At 47.8% G+C, this 16817-nt stretch overlaps 1 protein-coding gene across 9 annotated transcripts in view; it reads left to right on the forward strand.

Moving 5' to 3' along the window:
- Window positions 1-16817, forward strand: part of DOCK9 (dedicator of cytokinesis 9) — a 271504-nt gene that overhangs the window by 215481 nt on the left and 39206 nt on the right. The window lies entirely within an intron of this gene.

Raw genomic sequence — 16817 nt, forward strand, 5'->3', positions numbered from 1 at the left:
TTGCACGTGTACTTATTGAACATCATAAGATTTCTTTTGGCCCAATCCTCCAATTTATGGAGGTCTTTCTGAATCCTAGCACCACCCTCCAGTGTATCTACTACTTCCCCCATCTTGGTGTCATCTGCAAACTTGCTGAGGGTGCACTCCATCCGATCTTCCAGTTAATTGATGAAGGAAGATATTGAACAAAACCGGCTCCAGGACTGATCCCTGTGGCACTCTACTTAAGACCAGCTGCCAACTGACATTAAGCTGTTGATTACTACCCCTTGAGCCCAATGATCCAGCCAACCTTCTGTCCACATTACAGTCCATTCATACAACACGTACTTCCTTAGCTTGCTTGTGAGAATGTTGTAGAAAGCCATTTCAAAAGCCCTTGCTAAAGTCAAAGTATATCATGTCCATGGCTCTCCCTGCATCCAAAGAGCTAGTCATTTCATCATAAAAGCAATCGGGTTGGTCAGGAATGACTTACCCTTGGTGAATCCATGGTGACTCTTCCTAATCATCTTCTTCCCCTCCAAGTGTTTCATAGTTGGTAGGAGGGTCGGAAGGGACCTGAGCAGATCATCAAGTCCAACCCACTACCATGGGTAAGAAAGAATGATGGGGTCAAACGACCACGGCAAGGTGTCTGTCTAGCCTCCTTTTAAAGACCCCCAGAGTAAAAGCAAGCACCACTTCCCTTGGAAGTTGGTTCCAGATCCTAGCCACCCTGACTGTGAAGTAGTGCCTCCTGATATCTACCCTGAATCTACTCTCCGTCAACTTATGGCCGTTATTCCTTGTTACTCCCAGTAGCGCTCAGGAGAACAGGGACTCCTCTTCCATTGCCAGCTGGTCTCCCTTGGCCAGTTTATAGACGGCCACCAGATCCCTTCTCAGCCTTCTCTTGTAGAGGCTGAACAGGTTCAGGTCTCATAGCTTCTCTTCATAGAGCCTGCCCTGCTGCCCCCTGATCATGCGAGTGGCCCTCCTCTGGACCCTCTCCATGTTGTCCACGTCCCTCCTGAAGTGCGGCACCCAGAACTGGAAGCAGTATCCCAAATACGGCCTGACCAATGTCATATAGAGGAGGAGGATCATCTCCTTGGACCCGTGGATGCATGACAAGGTGCGGTTAGCCTTCCTGACTGCGTCCCCACATTGGTGGCCCATGTTCATCTTGGAGTCTATAATGACTCCAAGATACTTTTCTGCCTCTGCGCTGGCGAGAAATGGAGTTCCTCAGCCTGTAGGTATGCTGCTGGTTCCTTCTCCCTAGGTGCAGTACCCTGCACTTGGCAGTATTGAATCCCATCTTATTCTCATCCACCCACCCCTGTAACCTGTCCAGATCCAATTGCAGCCTGTCCCTCCCTTCTGACGTGCCCACTTCTCCCCACATCTTAGTGTCATCTGCGAATTTGAACAAGGCACTTTTCATCCCCTCGTCCAAGTCGCTGATGAAGATGTTGAACAGTGTGGGCCCAAGGACCGAGCCCTGGGGGACCCCACTGCCCACATCCCTCCAGGTCGAAAATGACCCATCTACTACCACTCTCTGGGTGTGGCCCTCCAGCCAATTGGCAACCCATCTAATTGTGTAGGCATCGACACCACAATCTCCTAATTTTTTAATGAGAATGGGGTGAGAGACTGTGTTAGAGGCCTTCCTAAAGTCCAGAAAGACTATGTCCACCATGACACCTATGTCCAAGGATTTGGTGACCTGGTCATAGAAGGCCACCAGGTTGGTCTGACAGGACCTGCCCCTAATGAACCCATGATGGTTGCCCATAAGCATACACTCCCCTTCTTGCCCCTTGCAGATGTATACCTGGATAATTTTCTCAAAGAGCTTCCCCAGGACCAAGGTAAGACTAACAGACCTATAATTTCCTGGGTCCTCCTTCCTCCCCTTTTTGAACATGGGGACCACATTGGACCTTTTCCAGTCCTCTGGCACCTTGCCAGAGCACCATGAGTGCTCGTAAAGCTGTGCCAGGGTCCTTTAATGACCTCTACTAATTCCCTCAGCACTCTGGGGTGGAGATCGTCAGGACCTGCTGATTTGAACATGTCCAGTCCCTCCAGAAGTTCCCTGACTAGGTCCTCTCTGACCATGGGCCTGGCTGTGCCTCCCCTGGGATCCTGGTGCGGGCAATGACCTGGTTCCTGCTCAGAAAAATGGAGGCAAAGAAGTTGTTAAATAGGTTAGCTTTGTCGTCTGGTAAGACCACCAGATTTCCTAGTGTGTCCTGCAGAGGCCGGACGTTACCAGGAACCTTCTTTTTCCCCCGTAAGTCTTTAAAAAAGGATTTCTTGTTATCCTTGATCCAGGTCACTAGTTCCAGTTCCATCTCTGCCTTGGCCTTCCTAACAGTGTCCCTACAATCCTGAGCAATGGAGGTATAGTCCTCCCTAGTGGTGGTCCCTCCCTTCCATTGTGTGTATGCCTCCTTTTTAGCTTTGAGACGTTCCTGGATGCTTTTGGTTAGCCATAGGGGCTTTTGAGCACTCTTGCCCCCTTTGATCCATGTTGGGATTGCCATCCTTTGAGCTTGGAGGATCGTTTCGTTCAGGAACATCCACTCTTCTTGGACTCCCAACTCCCCACCCCTCCAGGACTTCATTGCATCCCCGACTAGTCTCCTTAGTTAAGTGAAATCTGCCCTCCTGAAGTGTTTAGCAATAGATTTTTTTGAGGACCTGCTCCATGATTTTTCCAAGGACTGAGGTGACTCTGGCTGGTCTGCAGATGGGCACTATATTTGCCTTTTTCTAGTCATCCAGGACCAGTCCTAACCACCATGAGTTTTCAAAGACAATGGCCAGCAGCTCTGCTGTCACATCTGCCAACTCCTTCAGCACCATTGGGTGCATTGCAAAGAATTGTACACATCCAGCTTTTCTAATTAGTCCATAACCTGTTCTTTTGCCACTGTTGGCTGCTCACCTCCTCCCCAAACTGTGCTGCCAGGTGAGTAGTCTGGGAGCTACCTTGCCTGTGAAGACCCAGGTAAAAAAGGCATTGAGTACTTCAGCCTTTTCCACATCACATGTCACTAGGTTGCCTCTGCCATTTAGTAAGGGACCTCCCTTTACCAGATCTTCGTCTTGTTCCTGACATACATGTAGAAACCCTTCTTGTTACCTTTCACAGTTCTAGCTAGCTTCAACTCTAGTTGCGCTTTGGCCTTCCTGATTTCATCAGTGCATGCATAAGCAGTACTTTTATACTCTTCCCTAGTTGTTTGTCTAGGTTTCTACTTGTAAACTTCCTTTTTGTGTTTTAGTTCACTGAAGAGTTTCCTGCTAAGGCAAGCTGGCCTTCTACTAAGCTTGCTGTTTTCCTGTGCATTGGGATGGTTCATTCCTGTGCCCTCAGTAAAGTTTATTTAAACTACAACCAGCTCTCCTGGACAGCTTTTCCCCTTAGACTGGCCTCCCAGCAGATCCTACCCATCAGTTTCCTGAGTTTGTCAAAGTCCACTTTTCTGAAGTACAGGGTCCTTACTCTGCTGCTCTTTTTCCTTCCTTTCTTCAGGATCCTGAACTCAGTCATTTTGTGGTTGTTGCTGCCCAAGTTGCCATCTACTACTATATTCCCCACCAATTCTTCCCAGTTTGTAAACAACAGGTCAGGAACAGCACAGCCTGTGGTTGGCCTTTACAACACTTGCACCAGGAAGTTGTCCCCAACATGCTTCAAGAATTTCCTGGATTGTCTGTGATTGCCCTCCCAACAGATGTCCTGGTGACTGAAGTCCTTCATAAGAACCAGGGCCTGTTTGAAAAAAGCTTCATTCTACTGGTCTGGTGATCTATAGCGCACACCCATCACGACATCGTGTTTGTTGCTCTCCCCTCCAACCCTAACCCAGAAACTTTCAAGAGGCCTGTCTCCAGTTTCATACTGAAGCTTTGAGCAATCATAGAGCTCTTTTACATAAAGAGCAACTTCTCCTCCTCTACTCCTGTGCCTGTCCTTCCTGAGCAGTTTATACCCATCCATGACAATGCTCCAATCATGTAAGCTATCCCACCAAGTCTCTGTTATTCCAGTCACATGACATTTCCCTCACTGTGCAAGGACTTCCAGTTCTTCCTGCTTGTTTTTCGGGTTCTGTGCATTTGTGTACAGACACCTAAGGTGAGTAGCTGACTACCTAACTTTTTCAAAAAGAATGAGAGCGCTGCCTCTGTTGCCCCCTCCTGCTTGTGCTTCCTCCCGGTTACCTACTTCCCCACTTACCTCAGGGCTTTGGTCTCTGTCCTTTGGCAAACATAGTTTGAAGCCCAGGTTAGTGAGCCTGTCTGTGAAGATGCTGTTTCCCTCTCTTTGTTAAATGGATCCCATCGCTTCTTAGCAATGTTTCTTCTTGGAACAATATCCCATGGTTGAAGAAGCCAAACCACTGCTGGCAACACCATCTGCACAGCCATGCATTGATCTGCAGAGTGAATCCACTCCTTCCTGGGTCTTCCCTTTTACTGGAAGGATTGTGGAGAACACCACCTGTCTGCCCCCTTCATCCTTGCACCCAGAGCCATGTTTTCAGTCAATGGTTTATGTTAGTATAGCTCCTACAGTGAAATCTTTGGTATAGGAGTGCCATACAAACCTGGGCTCCCTTTGTTATCATTAACAATCATGCCAGAGATGGAGCTATAAAATGACGTCTTGTGCTTTTAGCCAGCACACTTCCCTCTGACTACAGTAGCAAATAGAGATGAGCTCCTTTGAATCCTTTACATCTGGGGTCCTCAAGATAAATTTTAAGTCTTGGATACCTTTGTTAGTATTATAGCTAGGGTAGAATTAACTAGTTATTTGGAATATGTTTTTTATGGTAGTATAATTGCAAGAAACTGTTTTATGTACTGGTTATGTAGCAGAGCTAAGAGATCTGCATAGTTTCTGGTCTTCCATGTGATGCAAAAAGCGGTTCGTTTCTTTGGAGGCTCGCAAAGAATCTCAGACACACACTTATTAGCAGCACAAAAGGTGTATTTGCAAATAGGGTCGGAGCAGAGTCAAAGGACTCAGATTACTCTGCTCCCTGAGGAAATTCTTAGTTGGCTTTTATCTCTTCTCTCTTGGGCACGTGTGCAGAAACAGGAACTCTTATAGCTTATTTCCGGTTCATATAAACATGTATGTGATCACGTCACTTCATTCGTCGCATGTATATTATAATTAACTACTAAAGTATGTGGGGCGGATAGGCAAATATGCATCAGCTAATTGCACACGCTCAGAAAGTTCTCTAGGTCACCAAGAGTTGAAATCCCCCCCCCTTTCAAGGACACAGTCAGTTGAATTCTAGCTTCTGTAATCTGCATGTGAAAGCCGGAGGAGGGAGTGATTTAGCATAAGAAACAAGGCTGGCCAAGGAAAAAAGTCCTTGGCAGGGGTTTTTCTTATCAGGTACGAGATGCAAACTGTGCAGTTCTAACAACACTCCATTTTTAATTATATTCTAACAATACTCCATTTACTGTGCATTTCTAACAATATTCCCCCCTCAAGATGCTTTCTGCTCTCTATTCTTGTCTAGTACTCTTAACATCTGTCTTACCACTTACTAACTATTTTGGGGCTAAAGGAAAAGCCCTCCAAGGCCACTGTTCTCCAGCCTCTCGGAGTCCCCCACAGGCCTAGCAGTTGGTAAGATTGAAAGTACCTGCAATTCTTTCCATCATGTCAACATACAAATTTGTCTCTGGGGGAGCAATTGGGGAAAGCGGGGGTATAGGCTGGCGGCTAAGGCTGCTCAATCCTGCTTCTCTCACTATACAGATAACAACAAGGCATATTAAGATTTTCACTATATTCTCTCTTTCTCGAGATCAATACAGCTTAAACTTTTCTCTTTTTACTTTCGTGTCTAATTTTCTGAACTTTGATTAAGCCGTCTCAGGCGCACTTGGAGATCACCAGTAGGTTCACAGCTCTACTTGCTGGCTTCTTGTTCCGAAGACGACTCAGCTTCCGGAGTGAGCTCGTCTTGGGAGTTGATGTCCTCTGATGCTCGTGGATGTCATTTCACACTGGTATGGTGTATCCAACGGTCATGGCCAGCAATCTTTACAGCGGTGTGGGTTGTTAGAAGTACCTGGAAAGGGCCACTCCACCTCTCAGTCAAAGGTTCCTTTTTCCACCACTGCACCAAGACCCAGTCTCCCGGGGAGAAGTCATGTATCGGTACGTCTAAAGGCAGACGGTGAAAGGAGGCTGCATACTTGTGAAGAGAAGACAAGACAGACTGCAAAGCAATAACGTACATATGAAGCTCACTATTACCTAATTCAAAAGTTACATTTTCTCGCATCCCAGGGGGTAAGACTCGAGGCGGTTTGCCAAACATAATTTTATATGGGGTCAATTTGAGGCCCCGTCGGGGAGTGTTTCGAATGCAAGTAAGAGCTAGTGGCAATGCTTGGGGCCACTTAATGCGTGTTTCAATACAGATTTTGGTGAGTAGAGTCTTTAAGGTTTTATTCATGCGTTCCACTTGTCCTGAGCTTTGTGGTCTCCATGGTGTGTGTAGTTTCCAAGTGATCTTGAAAGCTTGTGTGACTTTTTGAACCACCTTTCTCACAAAGTGTTGTCCTTGATCCGACTCGATGGATTCAGGCAGGGAATACCGGGGAATGATCTCCTGCAACAAATGCTTCACTACTGTAGCCGCAGTGGCAGTCCTGGTGGGCCATGCCTTGACCTAACCAGAGAGCTGGTCTACCATGACAAGTAAAAACCCGTGATGTCTGAACCGTGGGAGCTTGGCAAAATCAATCTGCCATGCTTGTCCAGGGTACGCTGTCCAGGGTCTACCTCCCATTGGCACAGGGGGTTTCCTTCGAGGGTTTACTTTCTGGCATGTGATGCACCTGGTAGCAATACGCTGAGCTTTTACATATAGCCCTGGGGCTACTGCTTGGCGGATCACTAGATCACCCATAGCCATGCCTCCCATATGGGTTCTTGCATGGAGCTGTTGCTGGGTATCATGACTTTTTTTTTCGGTACTATCTACTATCCCTGGGAGTTTTTTTCTGCACAAGCTTTCTGTGCAAATTTATCTTCTTCAGGGGAATACTGTGGGACTAAATCCTGGACGTATGGCTATATGGCATGGGACAAGGCCTGTCTGGATACCTCCTCCGCTTCTCCCCCAATAAATGCGGCTTCCTTTGCTGCCGCATCAGCCTTTGTATTTCCATGCTTATGCTTTTCTTCAGCAGCCTTCCCATGGGCCCACACATGAATGACTGCTACCTCTTTAGGCTGGTGGAGTGCCTCTAGTAGGTTGATAATCTGGGGGCCATTAGCAATTTTATTCTTAGAAGCCGTAATGAAACCCCTTTCTTTCCACAATAGTCCGTGCGCATGGACTGTAGAAAAAGCATAGCGAGAGTCAGTGTATATATTAACCAGCTGGTCTGTCCCCAGCTGTAATGCTCGGGTGAGCGCAGTGAGTTCCGCGGTTTGTGCCGACCATGAGCTCAGCAATGACTCTCTCCATACTACCTTATCTAAGGTTACTACTGCACATCCTGTTCGTCTTTTTCCATCGATGACAGAGCTGGAGCCGTCTACGAAGTATTCAGCATCTGGGTCTTCAATTGGGTCCTCAGCAAGATCAGGCCGCACCTGTGTGGTTTGATTCAGGATCTCAAGACAGTCATAGTTTCATAGTTTCATAGTAGCTAGAGTCGGAAGGGACCAAGGTAGATCATCTAGTCCGACCCCCTGCCTTAGCAGGAAAGAGCACCGGGGTCAGATGACCCCGGCAAGGTGCTCATCTAACTTCCTTTTAAAAATCCCCAGGCTAGGAGCCTGCACCACTTCCCCTGGAAGCCGGTTCCAGGCCCTAGCTGCCCTGACTGTGAAGTAGCGCCTCCTGATATCTAATCTAAACTTACCCTCCGCCAGTTTGTGACCGTTATTCCTGGTCACTCCTGGCAGCGCACGGGGGAACAGGGACTCCCCCAATACCTGCTGATCCCCCCTGACCAGTTTGTAGCAGGCCACAAGGTCCCCCCTTAACCTTCTCTTGTGGAGGCTAAACAGGTTCAGGTCCCGTAGCCTCTCCTCATAAGGCCTGCCCTGCTGACCCCTGATCATACGAGTGGCCCTCCTCTGAACTCTTTCCATATTGTCCACGTCCCTCTTGAAGTGTGGCGCCCAGAACTGGACGCAGTACTCCAGCTGCGGCCTGACCAGTGCCGCATAGAGGGGGAGGATCACCTCCCTGGACCTGCTCGAGATGCATCTGTGGATGCATGACAGGGTACGGTTGGCCTTCTTGACTGCCTCCCCACACTGCCGGCCCATGTTCATCGTGGAGTCAATGACGACTCCAAGATCCTTTTCCGTCTCCGTGCTGGCAAGAGGGGAGTTCCCCAACCTGTAAGTGTGGTGCCGGTTCTTTCTCCCCATGTGCAACACCTTGCACTTATCAGTGTTAAACCCCATCCTATTCTCATCCGCCCACCGTTGCAACCTGTCAAGGTCAGCTTGTAGCCTATTGCACCCTTCTAGTGCACCCACATCCCCCCACATCTTAGTGTCATCAGCAAACTTGAACAGGGTGCTTTCTACCCCCTCATCCAAGTCACTGATGAAGATGTTGAACAGTGCGGGCCCGAGGACCGAGCCCTGCGGAACCCCACTGCCCACATCCTTCCAGGTCGAGAAGAACCCATCCACTACCACCCTCTGGGTGCGGCCCTCCAACCAGTTGGCGACCCATTTGACCGTGTGGGCATCGACACCACAGTCTCCCAGCTTTTTGATGAGGACAGGGTGAGAGACAGTGTCGAAAGCCTTCCGGAAGTCCAAAAAGACTACATCCACAGCAACCCCTGCGTCTAATGATTTGGTGACCTGATCGTAAAAGGCCACCAGGTTGGTCTGACAAGACCTGCCACTGATGAACCCATGTTGGTTGCCCCTAAGCATGCATTCCCCCGCAAGGCCCTCCTGGATGTGTGCCAGGATAATTTTTTCAAAGAGCTTACCCGGGATTGAGGTAAGACTAACTGGCCTGTAATTTCCCGGGTCCTCTTTTTTTCCCTTTTTGAAGATAGGGACCACATTGGCCCTCTTCCAGTCCTCCGGCACCTCGCCAGAGCACCACGAGTGCTCATAGAGCCGCGCCAGGGGTCCCGCAATGACCTCGGCCAGTTCCTGTAGAACCCTAGGGTGAAGATCGTCCGGACCAGCAGACTTGAACACGTCCAGCCTCTCCAGAAGTACCCTAACTAACTCCTCGCTAACCCCTGGCCCAGGCGTGTCTCTCTCGGGGCCCGAGGGGGGCCCAGCAGGGAGGTGGCTGAACTGGTCCCTACTTAGGAAGACAGAGGCAAAGAAATCATTAAATATGTTAGCTTTGTCATCTGGCGTGATGACTAAGTTGCCCATCGTGTCCTGCAGGGGCCCCACATTACCCGGGACCCTCTTTTTACCCCCTATGTATTTGAAGAAGGACTTCTTATTGTCCTTAATCCGGGAAGCTAGTCCTATCTCCAACTCTGCCTTGGCCCTCCTGACTGCCCCCCTACATCCTCGGGCGACTGTAACATAGTCCTTCTTGGTGATGACCCCATCTCTCCATTGGGTATATGCCTCCCTTTTAGCAAGGAGACATTCCCGGATGCTCTTAGTGAGCCATGGGGGTTTATGTGCCCTCCTGCTCCCTTTGACCCTTGTTGGGATTACCTCCCTTTGGGCATGGAGGATCGTCTCCTTAAGGAGCAACCACTCACCTTGGACATCTGGCTCCCTTCCCCTCTGGGTCCTCAGCGCTTCCCCAACGATCCTCCTTAGCTTGTTGAAGTCAGCCCCCCTAAAGTCTAGGGCTGTTGCCTTGCTGCAGCCCTTTGCCACCTTACGCTGGATGGTGAATTCCAGCAAGTGATGATCACTGTCTCCCAGGTGGCCCATCACCCGCAGCCCCCTCACCAGGTCATCACCCGTGGCCAGCACCAGGTCCAACAAGGCGTCTCCCCTGGTGGGACTGTGCACCTCCTGGGTTAGATGGAGGTCCTGCACTCTGGCTAAGAACCGACGTGAGCGATCAGACTTGGCTGACTGCTCCTCCCAGCAGATGTCTGGGAAGTTCAGGTCCCCCATGATGACCACATCCTTAGCCCTCACTGCCTCTGTAAGCTGACCTAAGAATTCCTGGTCGAGCTCTTCTCCCTGGTTGGGAGGTCTATAGTAGACTCCCACCGTTAAGTCTCTCTCCCCTGGACTGCCTTTTACTCTAACCCAGAGCACCTCAGAGTGCCCCCCCTCTACCGCCTTGCTAATTAACGAGGAAGTATATTCCTCCTTGATGTAGAGTGCTACTCCTCCACCTTTCCTTCCTATCCTGTCCTTCCTGTATAGCGTATAGCCCTTGACACTCACCGCCCAGTCATGCGATGAGTCCCACCACGTTTCTGTGATCCCTACTATGTCAGGGCTGGTGACAGCTAGGAGGAGGGCGAGTTCCTCCTGCTTCTTCCCCATACTTCGAGCATTCGTGTAGAGGCATTTGAGGCCTCCAACGGTTGTGCCCACTGACCCCCTAGTCTCAGCAATGCCCCGTCCCCCATCGCTTACCTGTTTCTCCCTTTTGACCATTGGTCTGGGCTCGCTGGCTGTTGCTGGGCCTGGTAGTTCATCGTCTCCTCCGCCCTCATCTTCCCCCTCCCCCGACGAGCCTAGTTTAAAGCCCGCCGAAGGAGGTTCACCAACCTGGAAGAGAACACACGCTTACCTTTAGGGGAAAGGTGGAGCCCATCCCATCCCAGCATGTCTCTCATCACGATGTGCCGGTCATGGCTGAGGAAGCCAAAGCTCGCCTCGAAGCACCATTCCTGTAGCCTCCAGTTGGTCTCCGCTATGCACATCTCGTGACGTCTGCCTCGACTGCTCACTGGCAGGATGGAAGTCATGCGTCGGTTTCCCTGGCTCCGGCAGCAAGGTTGCAGGGTTCAAGGTTGTAGTATGTTTGAAAGTAAGTCTTGGATTAGAGAGCAAAAATATTTCATACCGTGATTGTCTGGAGGGGTTAAAAAACTTTCCTCTCTGTCTCTAGAATCTGGGGAACTCCATGAGGGGTGTGTATTTCCATATCTGCACCCATGACTATCTTCTGGGCTTCTTCAACAACCACTGCTGTGGCTGCCACAGCTTGAAGACAGGCTGGGCACCCGAGTGTAACTGGATTTAGAACCTTTGAGTAATATCCCACGGGTCTCCAGGTTGGGCCTGATGGCTGTGTCAGCACCCCTGATGCGATCCCTCGATTCTCATGAACATACAGTCGATATGGCTTTTTACTATTTGGGATGGCCAGGGCAGGGGGCTGGATTAATGCTGCCTTAAGCAGATCAAAGGTATGCTGCATTTCTTTATTTCATTTCCATTTAGTGAGACTCTCTTTAGTTAGTGAGTCATACAGTGGTCTAGCCTTCCCACTATAATCTGGTATCCATAGTCGACAGAACCCAGTTAGCCCTAGGAATGCCCGCAACTCCTTGGGTGACTGAGGTGAGGTTAAACCTTGGATTGCCTGTATGCGATCTGCACTCAGGGCTCTGACTCCTTTTGAGAGCTTATATCTCAAAAATGTAACTTGAGGCTGACATATTTGGGCTTTCTCTCTAGAGACTTTATATCCTTTTTCCCCTAGAGTGTTTAGCAGTGACCTAATTCACTGCTTCAGATGGGGCACTTGGCTGAGGCTCACGCTCTGAATCATTAGGTATGTTTTGATACGCCGGTGGTAATCTCCCTGAGGGAGGGAGCGGTGGTGCAGAGGGACTGGATCCCGAGGAGGTGTCTGATTCATCCTCGCTACCTGACAGGGCAACCGGAGAGCGGGTCTGATACTCAGTCAATTCAGAATTCCCCCCCTCATTAGACTCAGGGAGTACAGGCGGTCCTCCTCGAGTCTTTCCTTTAACAACCATCACATGAGACTTTACTAAGCATTTTTTAATTTAAGGTGGCTGATTCTGAACCACCCACAACCAACAATCAATATAAGGAAATTGATTCCACTACCCGTTCTGCATAACTATTTCATGGATAGCTATCACTTCTTTTACTACAAGGGATCCTTTCGGGGTCCAGTGGACCCCAAATGTTGGCCACTCGAGTTGACAAAACTTAATTAAATCACCCTTTTTCATCTTCACTTTATAATCTGCCTGCTCTGCAAATTTACTAAAGTTCCATAACATACATCTTAAAGGGCGTATTAGAGTTTTCTACACAGGAGCGACCCGCACCCATTGCCCACAAGAGTGCGCCCAAGGCACACCAAATACCAAAAGATCCTTAACAACAGATGATTTATAACGAGAACTTGGCCAAATTTCTCCCAGTAATTGTACACATCTTTTGTTCTTGGATCCAGACCAAACTGGGCAAGGGAATTCGTATACTCACTCAGATACCTCAGAGATCTCGATCCTAATGCCGGAGTGTGTGTCTGGCGTCCTCAGAAACCAAAAATTTGCACAGGAGCCTTTAACTTCCCGAATATCCTGACTCACGTCTCAGACCGCCGGGCGAGCCCAAAAAGTCGGCTCGGTGCGCACTCCCCGTGGTGCCGGAGGCGATTTTGTCACTGAATTTCGGGGTAGTCCAAAGATACCCCACGTTGGGCGCCAATTTTGATGCAAAAAGCGGTTCGTTTCTTTGGAAGCTCGCAAAGAATCTCAGACACACAGTTATTAGCAGCACAAAAGGTGTATTTGCAAATAGGGTCGGAGCAGAGTCAAAGGACTCAGATTACTCCGCCCCCTGAGGAAATTCTTAGCTGGCTTTTATCTCTTCCCTCTTGGGCATGTGTGCAGAAACAGGAACTCTTACAGCTTATTTCCGGTTCATATAAACATGTATGTGATCACGTCACTTCATCCGTCGCATGTATATTATAATTAACTACTTAAGTATGTGGGGCGGATAGGCAAATATGCATCAGCTAATTGCACACGCTCAGAAAGTTTTCTAGGTCACCAAGAGTTGAAATCCCGCTCCCTTTCAAGGATACAGTCAGTTGAATTCCAGCTTCTGTAATCTGCATGTGAAAGCCGGAGGAGGGAGTGATTTAGCATAAGAAACAAGGCTGGCCAAGGAAAAAAGTCCTTGGCAGGGGTTTTTCTTATCAGGTACGAGATGCAAACTGTGCAGTTCTAACAACACTCCATTTTTAATTATATTCTAACAATACTCCATTTACTGTGCATTTCTAACACATGAATAAAACATTTGTGTCAGTTCTTTGTAAGGACTCTGTCCTTTAAGACATTCTTTCTATACCATATTTGGTAAGAGTAGGTAAGAAGTGTCAGAATAGACTGGGGGCCTTTTTACCTTCTGAAGCTCTGTTTATGAAACTGCCGAGATATAACAATGCTAATACCCCTTCTACGTGTGCAGGTAAAAGTGTGATTGGATCTAATGTGTGATCCACACAGTTGTGCTTCCTGCTGTGCCACACATGCATGGCAGGAAGCACAATTGCAGGATCGCACATTAGATCCAATAGCTCCAATGGATTATTGCTGGTGTAGAGGGAGCCCAATCGTGGGCTCCCCCTGCATTGGCAAGAAGTAGGCACCCGTGGCTTGGAGCCCTCTTTGCTGAGGGAGATCCCAGCCATGGGGGCCATGTGCAGCCAGGACTGAGAATCCCCACAGCTGACAGTGCTCTGAGTCCCACCTGTTCATGAGATGCAGCCGGGACCCAGACCCCCATCAGCTGTGCGGTCTCTGTGTCCTGGTTGCCTGTTAGGTGTAGTCAGGACCCAGAGCCCTGTCAGCTGAAGGGCTCTGGGTCCTGGCTGTTCGTGAGCTGCAGCTGGAACCCAGAGCCCTGTCAGCTGTGGGACTCTTGGTCCCAACTGTGGATGAGGCACACCCAGGATCAAGAGCCCTGTATGGGCCCAAGGATTTAATGCACTCCTGAGACTTGGGGATCATGGCAGCCATGATCCCCAGGGCTCAGGGGTTCCACTCCTGTGTCTGGGAGCCCTATTAGCTGATGGGTCTCCCAGCCACAGGGGAGACCCTGGTATATGTGCAAATTAAAGCTCAATAGCAACCAGCTATAAAGTTGGTACACATTTTAAAGGTGTAACTTTATAGGTGGTTGGAGCTGTTTATCATGTGATGGCTACTTTACACGTGTAGCTGGTCTCAGGTTAATTATGCAGTTGACCAGTTAACTGTGTGATATCTGTAACGTGTAGAAGGAGCCTAAGAGGCTAAATACAAGACCAAGATTTGTATTGCTCTGGTCATATTGGAGGTCTGTACATATATTTGGGGGGGCGGTCATATTGGCTGTCTGTACATGTACTCTGGAGTAGGTGGGGGGAGCTGACTGCTCTAATGAAAGCAGCCAAAGCATCACATGTATTCAGCATCCTGCACTTCAAAATGGTGGTGGGAGCGCTTTAACTAAAGCTCATTTGACAAGCTTTGGTTAAAGTGCCCCTGCTGCCATTTTAAATCGCCAGGATGCTGAATAGACATGATGCAGCAGCTGCTGGAGCACACTAATTGGTACCCTTTAGCAGACTCGATTAATTAAGTCCTCTGGAGCATGCTAACTAGTGTGCTCCAGTAGCCTCTGTGTCCTGTCTGTTCAGCATCCCCATGTGAACAAATGTCTGGCATGTGTGTAGGTGCCCATCAAGTCTGAAAAAAAGTACTGTAATGAAGACTACAGTCTAGACTGTAGAGTATATTTTCAGGACTGTTGCACAATCAGATTCTCTATGCTGTCAGATATAGTCAGAGAATAATGGCAGAGCCAAGTTAGATTCTAAATGGAAAATTGAATGCTGATAGGGTAAATATCTGCTTAAATGTCAGTTACAAGATTTCAAGGACATTAGTGCATCTAGAGAGCGCTCCAGAGCTGAAATTATGCTTGTTAACATTGGTTACTGTAATACTGAAAGTTAACCACTAATATGTTGGATATACCAGACCTATGACACTAACTAAACTCCTGCAAATTATGTTTCTCACATCCCTACTCCTGAGAAAAGGAAAAGGTTGAATAAGCTGTTTCATTTTTTTTTTCCCTAGCACCCCCAAGAACACCTTTGGGCTTGTGTAACAAAGTGACCCTATCTTTTAAGATCTTACCCAGGTCAAAGGTCCTCTCATTTCTTCAATGGTGTTAGATTTACAGGATGGAACTAAAGGATATAGTAGAATTAGAAAAGGTATAGAGAAGAGCAACCAAGATCATCAGGGCTATGGAGCAGCAGACTGAAAAGGCTAGGACTCTTCAGAAAGGAGAAGGTTTGGGATATATAGTAGAGGTCTGGAAAGGCTGTGGACAAAAACATGTGTTACTCACTAACTCCCAGAATACTAAATCTAAGGGACAGTCACTGAAGTGAACAGAAGACAGCTTTAAGTACTTTGCATACAATGTTAACAGTTAATTTGTGGAACAAATTACCACAGAAGGTTGTAGAGGCAGATAGAATAGCCAGGTTCCGAAAGAGATGAGAGAGATTCATGGATGACAGATCCATTAATGGTTATTAAACAGAACAATCAGGGTTGTATCCTCCAGCATTTCTAAGCCAAAGATGGTGAATGCTAGGGAGAGAATGACAGGGGTTAGATATGCTCTCCCTCGAAAGCATCCACTACTGCTGCTGTCAGAGATGGGACCCTTGGACAGATGGGCCAGTGGCCTGACCCGGTATGGCACTACTTTATGTTTAACCAGATTGGTTTCTTGAGAATTTACCCTATAGGCTACAGGATGATACTGGAATTTGGATGCTGGCATGACTTATGTGCTCTACCATGGGCTGAAAGGCCTGTTAATGTGCAGCAAGATTCCACAATTTCCCTCGTATTAGCAGCCCTTGTCTCCTTAAAGTCAGGGAAAAAATCATCTTTCACATCCAGGCTTCCTGGATCCAACCACTGCTTTGGTCTTCAAAGAGCATTCTTCCAGTGTTTCTGGCATTATTGGAGGAGAAGGGAGAGCCTGCAGCTTGGAAAGAATACAACCAATTGGAGTATCAAGTGAAAACTGTTTCTTTACTGGATGAAAATATGGTAGCCCTGAGGGTGTTATAGTTCCATGAGCTTTGGATGCCCTTGGCTTTAAACTTCCTTCTGTACCACCAGAAGAAATTGTCTGTTCTGTTTTTGATAGTTTGCGTGCTATATTAAAGAATGACACCTCACTGACAGTTTTGGATGAGCTATTACAGCTCTGCAAAAAGTTTTGTCTATCCCATTATGTTTGGTCCACCCATATATAAAAAAACCTGACAAGTGGTATAACTTTTATGAAGAGTTCTTCTTTTATATGCACTCTAATCCTAATAATCCTAAACTGTAGTAGAAGTAGTAGTAGAAATCAATACCATCTCAGTTGGGCTAGATTTGTGAAGTAGAAGCACAGGAAACATGGACCACCAGTATTAGAATGTAATTGAAGTCAGTATTACAGAATACATTGCAGATCTTCATGTAGTCTAAAATGTTCTCTTAGCTGTAATAGCAGAGTATGTATCTGTGCCTGAAATGGTATCAGATCTCCATGTTAGCCAGGGGTTACATTTGTAATTTTTTCTTCCATAGACTTTGATCACTAGAGTGAATCAAAATTATGGAGCTCTAAACATGAAAGGGCTCCTAGGAGACTAGGAAAATATTTACAAATGTCTATGATGTGGGAGGGAGAATGTATAGAGGAAAGCTATAAACTAACTTTTTTCCCCACTGTTGGGGTAGGTCATGCTCTGCAAGACCAGTCTCCAGAGCATACTTTACTCTCT

Source organism: Crocodylus siamensis, chromosome 1, assembly GCF_052110815.1.
Source record: "Crocodylus siamensis isolate JL-2025a chromosome 1, ASM5211081v1, whole genome shotgun sequence".
Classification (NCBI taxonomy): domain Eukaryota; kingdom Metazoa; phylum Chordata; order Crocodylia; family Crocodylidae; genus Crocodylus; species Crocodylus siamensis.